Source organism: Solea solea, chromosome 1 (genome assembly GCF_958295425.1).
Source record: "Solea solea chromosome 1, fSolSol10.1, whole genome shotgun sequence".
NCBI lineage: Eukaryota > Metazoa > Chordata > Actinopteri > Pleuronectiformes > Soleidae > Solea > Solea solea.
Genome location: NC_081134.1, coordinates 45761716 through 45780623, shown reverse-complemented (window position 1 = coordinate 45780623; position 18908 = coordinate 45761716). Strand labels below are relative to the sequence as shown.

Here is an 18908-nt window from a genome sequence, read left to right as displayed (position 1 = left end):
GGATCCGAAAATCCTGCTCATCGACATGTGTTTGTTTTGTGCACAGAAGCAGGGAGAAGCGTGACTGTGTGGGGAGAGACGGTAACTACTCCTTACTTTCCACAGCACTGTGTACACGCACACATCAACTTCAGGAGTGAGACAATAATTCAAGCTTTTTTATATCATTATTATTATTATTGTTATTATTATTGTTATTATTGTTATTATTATTATTATTATGATTTGACATGTTTGAATGTTGTGTGCCGCCTGTACGCACGCGAGCAGCGACACACTGATGCGCGCCTGAGCGAAGCTGACGTCGGACACTGGAGCCTGAGCTGCCACGAATAGATTCAGTATCCACGGCAGCGGCCGCTCGACCACGACAGGACCTCGTGTTCCTCCGCCGGCAGTGGATTCCTATCTTTTCTGCCCTTCCTCGTCTCCTTTTTTCCCGTCGGAGCAGTTTGTGAGTCTCGTGTCTCGTGTCTGTGGATCACATGAAGTGGATTTTTTGGACGGGACTGGACGTGTAGTGGTTCACGGAGAGAGAAGGAGAGAAATGCCCACGGCGGTGACAAAGAGGAGATTGAGTAAGTGCACCGCTGTCTCGTCTTGTCCCTCTTGAACTTCCTTCTTGTTATTATTATTGTGTATTTTTCTATTTTCTGAGCTAACTTTGTGAAATGGACGCGGCTGCTGTGGGAGCTGGAAACACGCCGTGGAAAGGCTTTTTTTTGACGGTGTCACGGGGACGCGGCTGAGGTGTTACAAGTCCGCTCCGTGTGCGCGAGGCAGCCACGAACACACTTTATCACTGCGTTTATTTGCGCTAACTCTGAATTACAACTTTTATCACGCTAATAACTCGCCTCGACACGTCCACGGAGAATACACTCCGCCGTCGCGTTAACTGTAATGCACGCACACACACACACACACACACACAGTGAGAGAACACTTGTCTCGGTCACTTATTGTATTTCTCAAGTGTTTGCGTTTGGCGCAGAGTTTGCGCCAAACTGAGTCCAGACACTTTGTACAGTGTGGAAATTGACGCAGCTGCAGATTCAGGCTTCAATCAAGCAGCAAATCTGTGGAGATGGATATCACATGAATTAATAATAGATAAGAGCAGTGCTGGACATGAGCCATTTGTTGTTGTTTTATTTTGAATTTGATTTAATTCCCTTCTGGTTTTTTTATTTATAATAATGTGCCATAAGGTGCTTAGTGGCTTCCTCCCTACAAACCTGACTGTTTGACTTGATGAGCAGCAGCAGCAGCAGCAGGAGGAGGAGGAGGAGGAGGAGGAGGAGTGTGTCAGCAGTGTCTGAACACCCCTGGGGAAATATGAAATCTTTGCTGTTTCTTTATTTATCAGTACCAGAGAGAGAAAGGCAGGTATTTGAGTTCTTGTTTGACCGTCAGCTGCACGAACCCCCTGTGATGTATGTGTCATTCATCTGCCCTCAGAAACCACCGCTCCTGCCTCTGATGCTGCAGCAGCAGCAGCATCAGCAGCAGCAGCATCAACACACAGGCTGCAGAGCAGGTTTGATGTCATGACTTTGCTCCCTGCAGCACAAACGTACATTCCAATAATCATCGATGATAGAACTCCATTGTGAAGCACATTCTGTGACAGGTGTGTCGCTGTGATGAATAATCTCAATCCCTCTTGAGGTGTGGAACAGATCTGGACTACAAGGATGGTGAAGAAGGTTTTTGCATCCAGCCCATAACCCTGTTGGGGTTTATTTAAAGACAGGATTGAGTGACATGCCGGAGTAACCTTATGGCCATATCCTTTTATCAATGCACAAATCGGATTAGAGCTGTCACAGACACAATGAGAAGACCCAACTGTAACAGGATGACACGGGTGCGTTAGTTTCTTGGAATTGCATCAGAGGCTTTCTGCAAATAAAGCCCAAGCCTCGCTGCATGTTTGTGTCGCTAACCTTCGGCTGTAGTGACGTTGTGGACTTCATTATTTTGTGTTATTTGTGCATAAAAACCCGAATGGAATCCTTTGAAAAATCACGTGAGGGATGTGGGAATGTTAGTGTATCGATAAAAGATACATCTGAACAAGTGCAATGGACTCATGTTCAGTTAGAAAGAGAAGAGAGGGAAGCACAACATCTCTAAACTAAGTGTAAAATAATGATTGGTGCGTTCCATTTGTAGTCAGAGGTCATGGGGCGTCTTAAACAGGAACACCAAGATGGCTGCCACTGTACAAATACTGCTACTTCTGTCGTAAATCCTTCATCCTCATAGTTCCGTGTTGTTTTTAACCGTCGACATGTTGCTGTGCTGTTTGTCTGCGCACAACCGTGTAGAGCAATGTCATGACTGGTAATTCTAACAGTGGCTCGCCCATGGCGTTTCCGACTGTAACAAGGTGCTCGAGGCATTTAGAAACACATCAACACTGTAGGGGCGTCGTGATTCTCCAAGTCCTCGTCCAGGTGACGACTGTCAAAGGCCTCAAACATCATGGATTTTACATGTGAGTTGCTAATAATTGGAGACGAGAAAATCTCTTAAGCAAAGCAGACGACTTTCAATGATGCTGTTTAAACCCAGGATTATAGTTCATGTTTATTTTCCACATATACTATAGCCTATTATACTCAAACCACTTCAGAACAAGAGTGATTCACGAGAAGACATTTCATTTAGTTGACCTAATCTCCATGAATTCCCAAGGCATTACAAGGTGACCTTCAGTGGATCAGGGCAGGTGTTTTGTCCTTTGTTTCCTGAGTCACCAGTTCTTGTGGTATTTCTGTTTGAAGAGTTCCTGGACCTTTAAGCGGTGATGTCATCTGCTGGGCATATAAATCTATATACCTGTATGAAAAGGTAAAAGCTATCGGTTACATAGCAACAGATGTGAAACATCAGTATCATCAGAAGTGACAGTGTACAAGTACAGTGTAGCCTTCTCATTTGTACTGTTTGTACTGTGGTTTAACTTGTGGCTAATGAAGCGACTTGAGCGCAGTTTTAAGGGACGTAATTTGACCCCTGGGGGCAAATCAAAGCACATAGAAAAGTTGTCAGCAAACACAACCAAATAGATTTGCTGTTCTATCTATCTATCTATCTATCTATCTATCTATCTATCTATCTATCTATCTATCTATCTATCTATCTATCGCTCAGTTGACCTGGCCTCATCCCTGACCTATGTGTTCATGTGTATGTTCAGATATTTGTGTGGAGTATTTCCTAGCGTGGAAGGTTCAGGGCTGGCAGCCAGAGCATCTGCCTCAGCCTCGTCATGTGCCAGCACTCCCTGGAAGGGTCCAATCTGAATGGCACTGTTAAAGAGCTCCAGCTCCTCTGTGGCCACACACTGAAAAACCACTCGGCACAACCCTCTCCCAGCTGATGCTTTCTCATGCTTTCCATATGGGAAAAATGTTGGTAATTTCAGGGCCTTGGAGTTCTAATGAGAGGTTTTGTCCATGGTGTGTTGGTCTGTGGTGGGCGGGATCAATGTTTCTCGAGTTTATAGGGGATTATAACTGCTGTGAGATGCCTCACACTGGCCCACTGTCAGGGCGTTGGCACGGGGAAACCAGAACTCTTTTTAACCAAAAAGAACTGGTTCAAACTGGTTTGATGGGGCCTTTTGGCACAGGGACTAAAGGACCCTGGCTATAGGCAAAAGTCACGGCTGAAATTCAGGCCAGATTCAAAATGTACATCGTGCTACTGAGAATATGGATTTCTGCTTCGACATCAGGATGTTTACTCTTTTCTTTATGTTGCCTCCAGCAACATCTTTTGTCCTGTTTACCATCCCCACATAGAGACTGGGTGCTCTTAGTAACACGCTTGGCAGATTTTTAACAATGCTTGTTGCTTAACGTCAGCAGCACAGAGGCAAAGAGTGATTTACTATTCTGTCTACGAGGGTAATGTAGGAGCAATTTGACTGCTGATTGAAACCAGGTCTCTCATTTCAGAGTCCACTGGTGGCATTATAAACCATTTACACCAGTGTTTTATAGGACAACCCTGCAATGGGCAAAGTGGAAACAGACACAGCCTAAACATGGCCTACGTTAAAGCAAGGCCTATTTTTAGCCCTTTTCTTATGTGATTTGTTGTTTCTACTTCAAAGTGTGTTAGTGCTGCTGAGTGAACGAGTGAATCTGGATGAAAGTCAAAGGTCAAGTGTTAAGTTAATAAGTCCACATGTTTTTAATTTAAGCAGAAGGACCTCCTAGATATAGATGTCCTTCTGCTTTGAATTATGCAACCTTTTCTGAGTTTTGGTTTCCTCAGGCAGTACATGTGAATTAGTTCCATGGTCCAAATTCCATGGAAATTGGCTCTGGCAAATTACTGCCAGCTTGGGACATTTTTCTACTTCTACTTCTCTGTCAACATTTATGGAATGGAATGGAGCAAACAGCTTTAATTACATTTTTGCCACTTAAGCCTTAAGAAAAGACGCAACTCATTACAGAGACAACAGATAAAGAACACAATGGGCCACTTGTTTAGCATAAATGTGTTAATACTAGCAAATGAAGGATGTTTGAGTTTGATGGCTGATTTTTTTTAGGATGTCAATATTCTGTTTATGCCACGTTCAATGACCAAAACAGAACAGTAGCTGCAGTTGTGTCACAATAAAAGCCTAATTACAGATAATTGATTTGGACCTTACCATACTGTACCGCACATTCACACTGGCAAGCAGCTGACCTTACCGTACCATTTTACTCTGGTACCCCAAGGGAAGGATGCCAACAATGGAATGGTTGGAGCCTATTTTGGAACCATTCCTAATAAGAACAAAAGGAAGAAGAAAAACATACTGTACCAAACCATTCCACTAGGTGGAAACACAGCTTTATTCAACCCAACCATATTCACACAAGTGTCACCACCCTATGTTATCAAGGATTGGCATTGCCCTTTGCACAACATGAGCCAAAGTAAACCAGACAGTGGCAACATGGTGGATTACACTGAGCTTCTGTGAGCTTTCCTTCTGTTAGTTCAGAAAATTGTTCCCAGTTCCTGATTGGAACCAACTTTTATGGGTCTAAATCAATTTATTTTCAGTGTGAAACTGTGCCAGAGCTGTGCCTGAGCAGTGCTGGTTTAACGGCCATTCTGTTAATAAATCTGTGTAATACAATCTTAAGAATAGAGACATGTGTTTGTTGTGACCCTTAGTGGTGTTCATTTTTACATTTTTTAGTTTGGTTAATTTTTTCAGGTTCCAGCGACAGTTGTTTGGTGAAGATGGTTTTCTATGTGCTTTAGAGAAAATATCATTGTCAACATAATGAAAGGAATCCATGTTTGCTCAATTAATTTGGGATTGTTCTAGTCACACTATAGAAATCCGTCATTTCAAGTCTTCAGTTTATTTTATGGCAACAGCTCAAACACGGCTCTTTTCACAGTTTGTTTTATGTGTGAAAAGAAACTTTCAGACAATTGTGGAATATCATAGACAGAATGTGCAGTTAGCCTTCCACTGGTTTAGTTATCACGAAGTCTGTTGTGGACGTATGAACTGTTGCTATTCATCTGCCGTCCGTGTTATCTCAGATGGCACGAGAAGGCTTTGCATTCTCACCATAGAGGCCGTCTCGTTAAAGCCTTAAAGCTCCAAACATGTTCAAGTGAACAGCTTTAAGGTTTTCCCCCGTGTTCCCTCATATTCAGATACTTTTTTTTTATTATTTCATTCCGTGCTAACTGCAGCTGTGCTTATTATCTCCTATGATTGTTATTGTTATGCCATTAGTGATTACAGCTACTGGAATTGTTAAATATCAATAACAGCGTGTTTAGAAAAGGGGCAGTGACACCAGTGGCATTGCTGGCTCAGCCATGTGAAAATAAATGGTTGTTTTTGTCCAAACATAGTAATTACAGGTTCGCGGGTGCTTGATGAGTTAGGTGCTTACTCATGACATGCCTGCATGTGGGTAGTGTGGGAAAAGATTCTCATCAAGGTAATACGCTTTTATATTTGCCCACTGTAGAGCTGACACAACTGCTGAATTCATTCAAGTGATAAATGCACATTTTGAATAATTGATTACACATGAAGCCAAAATACCAAATATTTTCTGTTGCCAACTTTGCTGCTGAATGATATATTATTGCATTGTAAATATTCCACCGTATCAGTTGATAAATTGCTGGTAACGGCCTCACGTGTTGGAAAAATCATTAAATTGTCCTGACCTTAAGGTTGTTGACAGCATAAATAAATCTTAATGCTTTATCCTGAGTCTTTGTGGACTGATAGCGTGTTCGTAGCCTTACTCACTCAGTGATAATGTTAAATCGGATGAATCCAGCGTTTGACTGTTCAACATTAAAGTGGTGTGATGGCTCAGTTCTGACTCTTTGTTGGGTTGCTTTTGTTACATTGGAAAACCCTGCTGTTCTTTTGTGTCATTCTGCTGAGAAACCACTTGAAACGGGACAAAAAGTTCACTGTTGAATTTCCTGCTCTCAAATATTATTCTTTATAACTTTCATAAATTAAAAAAACACAAATGTTGAGACTGATACTAGGTCTTTTTTTTTTTTGCAATGCTGAAAATGTATGAAAATAGGATGCCGCTGTAAAGCTGTAATGCACCAAATCCAACTGTGAATTTTATGAATCATTAGAGCCCAAATGGCTTCCTGTCCTCCACAGTTGTCTTATGTGTGTGAATGAATGTTTCCTTTATGATTCTAATATAGATTCTGTATGGATGCTTGTCCTGGCTTATGGCAGAGTAGACAGCTTTATCCCACCATGCGTATTGGCAGATCTAGCAGCGGGTTGACAGGATGGAACATGTGACATGCGTGTCGGACCGTGGTGCCTTCGCCATGCATTTGTCCAGTCAGCACAAGCACACAGATGACGCACTCTTTCATTTCAGACGCACACGACGGGGACAAATGGAGCCACAGACCAGCATCATTCATTATCCCTGTCACTGTCAACCTATTCTTTCCAGTTTCTCATCTAATTAGAACACACGCACGCACACACACACACACACAGACTTGATGTAGACCATTACATGAAGGTCAAACAGTCGGCCGTCTTATCAGGCTAGATTTAAATGTCATGCATTCCGTGTTTCAAAATGAAAGAAAAATGACACATTTGCATAGGTTATGTAGATTAAACATCGAGTGCAATGGAAAAAAGAACCCGTTTCCACACAGTTTGACCTGTATTCCCGATGGTTAACAGTTATATACTACGAGCATACTGTATGTTTGAAGAAATTAGGGAATTTTTGCATGTGTGAGTTGAGGATTTCAGCCTGTGTAGCTTTTCCCTGCATGTTTTTTTTCTTTCTTCTTCTCTAAAAACCTCCTTTACTCGAGGGAATCTCTGTCCAAGCCATTACCCACTTTGGCGAGAATACGGCTGCACAAGCACACAGACAGATCTTGCGTATGCACTTTCAGGTGATAAAACCAGACTGGCTGAAAAGGATTAGAGATCGGCGTCACTACATCTTGTCAGGACATTCCATCAGGTGGCTTTTTTGTGCTAATGGAAGTGGTAAAGGCAGTTTGGCCGCGTAAATTCAGCTTTAAGCAAAATAACTGCCCATGTCGTGAGGGTTAAATGGCAGGATTGTGTCCTGCTGGTGTGGCAGATATATATGATTTTAGGGAGCGGGGTTGGACTCTTGCTTGTGGGGGACAGAGTTGATGGCTCTGTGTCCATGGAGGACTACCGATGGCCTTGGCCCTGAGCACCTACTGTGTTGTCAGAGACGTGATGCCATCAAGAGACCATTAGTGCTGACAGCATGTCATCATGTCACAGCAGAGTGCACGACCAAGCAATAAATAAGTAAGAACAGTAAATAAATATGGCACACTTGATAAAGCCTGAAGATTTCATTCCCTTTTTTTCTATGACACAGTTTCATAAAAGCTTAAAGGAGACGTTGCTCCTTCTGTCCAAACACTGTCTTGGCCTGTGGCCTTTGCTCAAAGCCTGAAAGCCTTCACAGCTTGTGTTGCCGATGTTTTTCCAAGATGTCGTGATTTGATTAGACCCAAATATATGACGCAAGTGAAGACGAGTGACTCCAATAATGCCATGTAATGCAATAATTCTGTGACAGATTTAAGGCTTAAAAGAGTGCTGGTTTCACAGTGCTCACCATTGGACGAGTGACTCTAATAAAGCCTAGTAATACAATCATTCAGTGATTGATTTTTGGGGCGAGGAAGGTTTAAAGGAGTGCTGTTCACACAACTAGTCTTAAATAGCAACAACGTCTTTAAAGGTTTTAGCGTGAGGCTACCTAACTGGAAACAATGTAGCCTCTGAGCTGCAGCTTGTGTTTCCACAGAATGAGAAGAAACCTCTCTGTGATCACGTCCATGTGAGTTTTATTCTGATTGATTGAACATGGGCTCATCATCGTATTTAAGAGTAATAATAGTAGTGGTAGGAGATCATGATTACTTCAGTTAGTTTGTGTGGTATTATCCTTTATATGTTTAGGCTTCATATCTTTCCTCAAAATAGACACAGTCATACTCCAGTGCTTGTTTCTCAAGCTTTCAGATATTACCTTCAGAAAATACTAATATTATTTAAGTGAGAATAGCCAATAGATAAGGCTGAAATCCATATTACTCTCCATCAGGGCAGTTTTACTGTTCCACTCTCATATCTGTGAATGACAGAGAATGAATGAACACACATTGATTAAACTTTTGTGTTTGTGTGTGTGTGTGTGTGTGTGTGTGTGTGTGGGCTAATAATATAAATTACGCAATACATAGTTGCTCTTATAGTAGCATAGTTGCAATTATGTCCAATATTCTCGACTGTAGTCAGAAAGTAATGGAAAATCACAGCATGAGGTCGTGGAGTGGCTGTAGTGGTGGAAGGGCGGAAATCGACTTTGGCTCAAACTGTTATAAATGGAATTTATTGTATGGTTAATGTCAATGGACACTGGATAAATGGCTGTTTTCCATGTTTTGGTTTTCTGTCACAGCACATGTAGGAATGTGCTACTTCCTCTTTGTAAAGATATACATTTTGTTTTGAATGTTTTATTGGGACAGATGAATAAACAAAGAACAGTCATTAAAATAGCTCATGCTGTATATCATCAGCATCAGCTAAATTGGAGCATTTTATTGCTGGTGGTGTTTTATTAAAATAAAATACATATGTTGCCGTAAACATAAACATAAATATGAAACGTGAATGTGCACATGCTTTTATAGGATGACACCTAATTACTACACTGATTCATAAATTTAGGATTTGGATTATTCAAGTTTTCTGAAATCATGTTTTACATTTCCCTTCAGAAGCAAGAATCAGTAATAAATGCTGAGGTGTTAAACATATCACTAAACACCTTAGGAAATCCTGGTCACACAGTCATTTATAGTCTCCAGGAATTTTGAATTTAATGATTGTATAAAACTTAATATGTATTTATTTTTAGCTCATGGTAATAATGAGTTAATAACAAGTTCCAATCCAGTGCTTCATGGTTACAAACACATTTTTTTGTTATGCAGAATAGTCTTACATTTGTGGAGTCGGTGAAGTAAGCTAGTTGTTTTAGAGCTTACATAAAGAAACAATACAAATCTTTAATATCTTGTCCACTCTTGTTATTTTATTAAATTTCATTATTGCACACATATACACAGAAATGTGACAGGAAAACGTGGCATTTGTGTACAAGACACAGAACAAAACAAGACAAACCACAGCAATGTTGTGATGGGGACGAAAAATAAGAAAAGGAATAAAAGGAGCAAAACAAACAAGAAAGCGTTGGGTTTAATTGTTATTGGGGTTTTTCTGGGGGGCGGGGTTATGTGTGATTATTTGTTGATTTTTGTCAGTTCATATATATATACAGCTTCCACACACACAGTTTGCTGTTATTTATAGTTTATTAATAATTATAATAATGATAATAAAGACCCTGACAACAAGCCTTTACAGTGACTTAGTATGTAATGTTGTCACTGTCTCGTGTGGTGTGACGGCACCGTTCGTCATTTGTGGTGAACAGGTGGCAAAGAGACACCCCAGCAGAGATAGATCACTCCTGTTATTTCTGCTACTATCCAAACATGTGTCTTGTCCCCGTGTAACACCAGAGAGTTATACTTGCTGTCTGTAAAGTATGATATGGTCCTAGCATTCATCCATCAACTCACAGGATCACACCTCCCTGTAGTCTGTCAGTAAAATTGACTGATTCCCTGCAAAATCCTGACTTATTAAGGATGCTCTTCCTTTGGGCTCTGAAATAAAGTACTTTCCTTTCAGGTGTTTGGAAATGTTGTATTCATAACCTGCAGATTAATTACATCTGCCGCAGAGGTGACACTGTTACAGCCACACACAAGTTATTGGCGGCCTGCTGCACTTAATAAGTTGCTTTTTGGATGTCTTTAGTCATAGTCCTTTAGACCGTACGCCTTTGTTCTGCCCACCAGAAAGAGTCAAGAGTACCCTATGGACGCAGCAAGGTGATGTCCATGCTGCAGTTCCTCTAAAAGGGCAATGATTCATGAGGCTGGCTCTCCTGTCCCTGGGGCTGGGAGGAATAGCTGGCATTATCTTCTGCAAATGGGTTTGAAAATGCTCTTGGCCAGGTTGACCAAGGAGCTGATTTATTGCTCAAGATGTGCTGAACAGTTAGGTTCCCTTTCCAAGCATAGGTTTGAGCCCCGCCCACCGCTGCACGCCCGAACGTGCACACTAACCCGCATGTGTACTCGCACCTCCTGGGTTCACAGCTCACAATCTGTGCGTCATCACTGCAACTTTATTCTGGATGTGGATTTTGGGGGAAAAGAAAGACTTGGATTAATGACGGCAAAGTTGCAAAGTGAAAAAAACACCAAGCTATTGTTCTTAATATGTCAGGCCCAAGGATAAGGCTTTGTTCTACCTTTTATCTTTCTCTGTCAAAGTCTCTATATAGATATGGACCTTATCCTTGACTAGAGGTAGAACTGCTGTCTGAAGAATAGGAACTGCTTCCTGAGTATTATTCCTTTTTAGTCTTGAATCTGAAGAATAAAAGTGTTCTCTCAGAGATAGTGGGACATGGTGAAGCCCTGTTAGATTGACAAATACTAGGAAAGGCTGCTGATTGCTCTGTGTCTTCCTCCTTAATAAGCTTTATATCCATGTCTGAGCTGTGGAGCGTCCCAGCAGCTCCCAGACTGTCTGCTCTCAGTCAGGTAATGTGGCTTAGAATATCTGGGATAATTAATTGACAGAGTAAACTGAAAATGTTTGAAATAGCTTTAGTCTCTCGAAATGATTCAGAAGCCTCCAATTAACATGGCAAACAATGTCACTGAGCTCCTCTGAGAAGGTTTTGAGTCCTTTTTTTAACTCCTGCCTGATTCCCACGTGCGTTAGATGGTCTTACAGTTTGCTTCACACAAGCATTTATTAGCGTCATTATTAAGTCAGCTAGGATTACTACATGACAGAGTGGAAGCAATAATGACGACGGTGGAATAAGCAGCGTGTTTTCACATCAAACATGATCTCCTGTGATTGTGCTGAGCTCGTTGTCCACAGACACGTCGACCGGTTCTTTCAGAACAAGGGGGGCGTAGAATTCAGGCTGCACAAACCAGTTTTGACTGACTTGGTGGAGCGTTTCAAATGCAAACGGACAGAGAATGTTTTACCCAACATCACCTGCTTCTGGTATTGCAGTCCGACCCGTTAGTCCCAGTTCCATCTCGCCACCGTTATGTAAGATCTACACAGAGGCACAGAGGAAATCCACGTCCTCTCGCTCCGAGCAGCCTCAGGAACTGTCGGGGGGATTAGCTGCAGTTGTCGGGTTTTAATGAGTGACATGTGAAGTCTTCAGGTCTCACAGGTCTTACAGGTCTCTGCATGGTGCCTGTACATGCTGTCCGCCTCCTTCTGAACCTCATGTGCCACCGTCAGGAAATCACCTTTCCTGAGATAGATGTTAATGACTCTTAATGGTGAACTTTGAAGTGGATTATTATTGAAAGGCTACGTGTGATGCGTATCATTATTCAGACGACTCACTGGGTTTCCTGCCTTTGCATGTTGATTAGCTTATTTAGCCTTTTTCTCCCCTCTTGTTTTGCTCCTGTACTAAATCATCTCATGTGATTTAGACCTGAGAACTCCCAGGCAGTGGTTAATCCTTTTTTCAAGTCTTGTATGGAAATAAATGGAGTAGAGAAACAACAAGCCGTATGTTTTTCTGCACATAACATGGTAAATGGTCTGTATTTATATAACACATCTCTACTCTTGATGAACACTCAAAGCTGCTTTACGTTACAGTTTTGCCATTCACACCCATTCACTCACACTTTGATACAGTGTGTTTTTCTATCACTCATCTTTCAGACCTATTCACACTAGGGTATCAATCAAACATTTTCGATACCGGTACCAATACCTTCATTTTGATACCGGTTCCTGATCGATCCTTTTTTCGATACCAGTTTTATAATAGAATTTCTAAAAAAGAAAATTACATTACACATTATGGTACACATCCATCCTTAAACTCAAAAAAATAACAACAAAAGTGGTGAAAATAAAACAGAGGTAAAATCAATGTCTTATTATCTCCCTGTTTAACATTAGAGCACAAAACATAACAATAACATGATCAGATGTTGATCACGTGATTAACTCCGTAGGTACCGAAACTTAGGACTGAAAAACAAGGTGTGTTTCGATACCGGGTAGTATCGAAGCATTTCGGTCGGTACCATAAAAGAACCAAAGTTCGGTACCCAGTCCTAATTCACACGCTGCTGTCAGGACCAACGTGTCTCTCCCAAGGAAAACACAGATAGATTAATCAATTGTCAAAATATTGGGCAATTTGTTTAGTAATTGATTATTTTCCAACTGATGTAATCATGACTATTTTTGCCCTTGAGCATGGTCATTTGGAGATAATAAAAAGCCAGTTTGCAAGTGAAGTAATATTTGGCATGAAAAGTGCATTTATTCAGTGATTTTCAAGTGTATTCAAGAATTTTGGAATAATATCATTTCAATGAACTCTTTTTTCCAATTCTGTTTTCAGTGATTTCTCTTCAAAGTAGATGCAGGGTTGCATTGATAGTCGGATTCATGATTGCCTCTCATGTTTGAAAGCCCGAAAAAAAATCGAGGCAAATGTCAAGATTTACAAAGTTTCAAAGACGTGGTTTTGAAGTGAAAAGCAGGAAACCTGCTGTGAGCCAGAAACTACACAAACATAGAAGGCGGTTTTAGTTTGTGGGAAAATATAATCAGTCTTTGTATTAACAGCGTTTACCGAGCATGTCATTGTGACTGGCATTACACCACGCTTTGTTTTCTATTCTTATGAAAACACGAGGTAAATCAAAGTGCGGTTGCTTAATGACGAGACGTACACTTATGTGCAGCTGCGTCGCCAAGAATCTCTTTCCTGCTCTGGCTTCCTGCGAGTCTTATCTCCGCTCTCATACCTGCACAAAGTCGCAGCACTAGGATCTGATCTGAAATGTGCAGCCATGTTTTATCTGCCAAAGCAAACAAACATACATCAGAGTAAAGCCCAGCTAGTTGGAAAATAAGATTATTTTAATTGAAAAATGAATTGCAGTTGTAAGTAAGTGACTGTTTCTGAAGTAAACCTTTGATCGTAGAAAGTAGATAATAAACAGCATCCAAACAGTTGAAAGGGTAACAGTTTCATTTGGCTGCAATTTAATAGGAGACAAATAGCGGCAGCTTAAACACGAACTTTGCATAATGTCAGATTCAAAAGTCACAGTCTTTGGTGACGAGTTGGTTGGTTTGCAGTTGGTAAAAGAAAATGAATCCAAACTTTGACGCTGCCGTCATGAAGCAAACATGTGACTGCGTTTTTAATTGCATTATTATTACACTTCTCAGATGTTTTACCCTTTATCTTGATCAGTCCAATTTCCGTGTATTATATGTAATATATTATGGTCAAAGTGGGTTTAGTTTCACTAATGCTGGGATCAGACAATCACAGTTGATAATAAAGATTCTTGCCGTGTCTTGTTCAAGGTACTGGAAACTAAATTGCTTGCAAATCGCCATGAATTCATGTCGTCTGATCCCGGCATGAAGCAGCAAACATGTTTGTCTACTTTCCATTACGTCCACAATAAACCTATGGTTTGTTCTGGTTCTGACCGTCAGTCTAACAGCTGTGGCAGTTTTGTCTGCCTTCTCATTGGTGCTAAAATAAAAGTTGAATGAATGATGATTTAGAAAAATAAATCAGTTAAACACTGAAAGACCAAATTGGGGCAAAGCAACACTTCCTCCTCAAAGCAGCTCTACTGCTCACCAGAACATTAGTAATTATTACAACGCTTTTCTTTCTTTTTTTAATCAGGCACCGGATAATGTGTTTTTGACAGTTGACAGTTGTTGTACTGTAGAGGGTTGGAAATGGGTGTGTGTGTGTGTTTTATGTAGCCATTATTGATCCGTCCAAAAATGGCTGGATTGGCCCTGATCCCAGCTCGTGACTATCTCACCACACAGGAAATGTCAGTTGTCTGGAGCAGTCTGAGCCGAAGTCCATTTGTGATTGTAGGGAAACGTCATGAGTCATGAGTCATGAACGCTAACATGGTCTCAGAAACAGAAACGTTCCATATCTCGTGGTTCAGTGAATTAGAGAAATCCAAATAACTAACAGACAAGTCCCTTAAATTAATAAGAGAGATAAGCAAACAAAAACATGTGTGATCATCTGCATACTCATTATTCAGTGGCTCATTTACATTTTAAAAAGCATTTATGTTTCCACCCATGAGCCTCTGGAGGGAAGACACGAGTGGATGAGAGACAGCCTGACCTGTGGTGGTAGCAGATGAGCACAAGCTTCAAACAGGGATTGACTTTGTTCTAACTAAATTAGGGCAGCAAAAATGTTAGTGCTTGTTTTGTAATCAGCACCTAATGTGCATTAAAAACTTAATTGGGTTGGTCACATCAATGGATTTATTTTCCCCTGGTGAAAAGGCCGTGCCCTTTGACTTTACCCAATTATCTGGCTCGCTTCGGCTTTCATCTGCAGGAATGTTGTTGTTTTTTAGTCAGTAAATGTTTGTCAACAACATGTCCGCTCCATCTGGGTTCATACATATACAGCATGTGTTGCTTTGGACGCGTGACAACATAAATATCAGCAGCCAGTGTGACTGTCAGAATAAGTGGTTGTGAAATCAGATCAACCCGTTGTTGGTTTTCAGCTTTAACATACGCTGGCGTGTCGAGGTAAAAACCATGTGTCTCCACAGGGGAGCGCGTATGTCAGAGATTTGGTTGGACAAGCATCTGTTTTGGATTGTGGGAGCGCAGGACGACTAAATGATCCCAGAATTTACTGGAAAATCGAATTATCAGCGTATTATTTTTTCAATAATGGAATTTTAGCAGGTAATTACATCCAATATTAGATTATATCAGGCTGTTCAGCACAATCATTTGTGTTTTCTATAGATATGCTGAGCATTTCCTGTGACTGGAGAAACACGGTATTGCATTATTTATTGGGATGTGCAGAGTTGCATATAGTTCTCAACATTTCTGCTGAGAGTATCCCTCCATGGTGTTGCAGAGAACCTTAGGCTACACGATGATAAATTCATTGTTGCTTCTTCTGCGTTCCTGCATCTTTTATAACGGCGCTCAAAGATGGCGCTGGTGTTTTTGTTTTAAACCCTTTCTAATATGTGCTCATTCTGCGATTATTCACTTTGATTCAGTAGTCTGTGTGGGGGCTGACACTTGGGATGAGGTGTGGTGCATTCATGTGCTCTCGGGGAAACTCATTACTGGATTTACTAGCCATTGGCTTTGGTCATGAAAACTACTTTGTCTTATTCTTAATCTGTCATGCCAGTCAGAACGGAGTGGGTTATGGAACCAGGGCTGCAACCAAGGACTATTTTCATGAATTGGTTAGTTGTTGGAGACGTTTACTGTCATAGACGAGCAAAGGAACAATTCAAACCTTCTCATCTATAATAATCTCATTATTTACAGATGAAATTGTGTTTTTCTACATGTTCCCCTTTTAACAGCCATGCTGTTTAAACAGCAAATGACTTCCTGTCCATGTTGTCCACTCATGAGCACGCCGGTCTTGAAATGAGTTGTGGTCAGGCAGCTGAAAGCAATGTGCCTGACAGATCACCAGTTCACATTGTCAGGATTGTAATGGACTACTTGGGTTTTTCACAAACAACATGTTTTCCTTATTGATTGTTGTGTCGATTATTTTCCTCCATTGTTCTCTGTTTACTGCAGTTTGCCGTCGTAGAGGTCCAAAGAAACCAGAACATTTTCACTTTAAAGAAGCTGAACCCATAATCAACTGTTGTTTTTATCTTGTAAATCTCAATTTACAACAGCAATCTACCAAAAAATGCACCTGGCTTCCAGGGTTGATGGAAAAATAACACTCTGATGCGTTTATTGCATTTGATGCCCAAATATTATCTGTGATAGGAGATACAAAGACCACCATGTGTCTGCGGCAACAATCTTTCTCACCATGAAACTGTCAAAGGTGGATGTGGACACGACCTAAACCACTGTAACTCTCTATGTTTATGTTTTCACTGATGTTTTCACTGCACCGCTGAAAAATAATGCACATTTAAATAGTCATCATGAAGAAGTGTAGAAACAATAAGCTATTTATCAAACACAACCATGTAATGGAGTGGTTATACTATATATCAGTGTGAGTTGTAATAACATACATCATAATATGCAGCGTTTTGTCTCCTCTGAATATATCTAAATATGTAGTGAATGCAAATCCCATAAAGCCTGTTGAGCACCAGACAAATTGCCCATACCCAAATTAGAGAGGAAAAGCTGTGAGATTAAACAATCCCTCGTCCGTGTGATCCATTTCAAGGTTATCTCCGTCGTTAAACGCCAGGAGAGACTAACACGTCAGGGTTCATGCTGGTTATTAAAGAGCGCCGCAACCGCCACAGGACCAGAGCGCGTAGGTGTCTGTCCTGAGGCTCTTCTCCCCTCTGGTGCACTGCTCTAATGTTGAGCATGTGCTTCCTTGCATTAGCAAGAGCAACACTGCGGTTGCCATTTGAGTGAACCGTTGGTTCAACAGGCCGACACGGTGTTTGTGTGTGATGCTGACACAGGAGGACAGTGCTACACAAGACTGAGTCCTGTAGCACGGGTCAATAAATAGCCAGGGAGGACGAGGATTGGATGTCTCTGCTGACAATCTACAAAGTCAGGAAAATAAGCAGGCTTTTGCCCGAAGACGACTCCAAATAATGCATCACTGTTTGGCTCCTAAATTAATCTTCATAATAGGAATTATAGCCAGCAGCAGTGTTTGACAATAAAAATGGTCTTGCTGCTCAGGGACAGTTGCTCTGCGCTTGCTCTTTATATTTGCCCACTGATCTAAATGTGTTACGTTCACCTCTCTCCTCTGTTGTGATCCCTCTCACGACCAAAACACTGCACTGTAGAATGTGTTGTTGGCCTCCTGTGGGGTTTCTGTCTTCATACACTGCACATTATTGTTGTTATGTAACACATACGTACATGTAAACAAATGGAAACGTTTCCAATAAATCCATGTGTGAGGTTCTAAGCGTAGTTTGTAATGAAGTGACTTGACCCCTTATCATAACGGCTGCAAATGTTCCCAGGCCTCTCACCTTGTTTTTCAAATATACAGGTGGAAGCTTCTCATAGACTTCAAGTGACCTAGTGAAGCAGTAACGAGACACATTTATACAGAAATATGTGTACGGATAGTTGATGCATTCCATCTCTAATGAGACGGGGAATTAAAGGGATCGAAAAGGAACAGCAAAACAAAAAAATACATTCAAGAAAGGCAGCTTCATGTGTGTCAGCTCTTCCCTTCTGCTTCTCTTACATATTTGAAAACGAGTGACACTCACTCCTATCGATATTGTCCTAAGTCCCCCCCCTTATTAATAATAATTTAAATATTCCTTTTGGTGTCAATGATGCATATTCATTATGGAGTTCATCTTAATTATAGTTCTGCTGTTGTGGGTGTTGCAATCAAAGTCTTCCCACACTGACCTACTTTTAAAGTTGTGGAAAGAAAAACCCAGTGAAGCTTAATTATTCTCTAAGTTTAATAAATAATTGCTCTTATAAAGGGTAGGATTTGAAACTCCATGTACTGTACGTGCACTTATGATTTATTGCATGATCAAAAAGGGGTTGCAGGCTTACGGCTTCATTTTCTCACTGATCTGAGTAAAGCACAAAGTCAGTGTCTTGCATAATATCATAATGTTTCTCTTTTCGCAGACGAAATTTGTGTTCAACAAGTTATACGATTGCAGTTGATTCCGTATACATGGCTTCTGTGTGTTTCCTGTCATGCAGGGTTCATTATGTGTATATTATATTTGTATCAGTGTATGTTGTGTTTAACCGTGCCTCTCGCACAGGGGGATTATTACTTGTAGCAACAGGCAGGCGGTGTGATTGCAGGAGAATTAAGAGCTGGATGTGCATGAAACAAACACGGGAGTTCCAATGAATTTTTGAGCTGGTTTAATTCAGCATGTGTTCTCGCATCAAACTCGCATTTAAATATTGAAATTTGTTCTGAAAGCTTTATTGGATGTCACCTCTCAGTTAGTCAGAGAGGCACTTGGGGGCGAATATGACGCCGCGTCGTGAAGCGACTTTAGCGCACAAGGAAATTTGTTGTTGTTTCCATGCGTAACCAACATTTTTGTGTTTTTAAATCTACAAACATGACGATACTGTCATGAAATCCAGCAGCACTTGCACTGATTGTTGGCCACGGAGCTCTGTCACACCTCCACATCAT

The 18908-nt window shown here is 41.0% G+C and overlaps 1 protein-coding gene across 1 annotated transcript in view; it reads left to right on the top strand.

The window, feature by feature from the left end:
* Nucleotides 1–212: 212 nt before the first annotated feature.
* The window catches only part of LOC131462852 (receptor-type tyrosine-protein phosphatase F), a 159946-nt gene continuing 141250 nt past the window's right edge, over nucleotides 213–18908 (top strand). Inside the window, exon 1 of the mRNA XM_058634394.1 lies at nucleotides 213–578. The gene's annotated coding sequence lies outside the window, so the exon portion shown is untranslated. The remainder of the gene's footprint in view (nucleotides 579–18908) is intronic.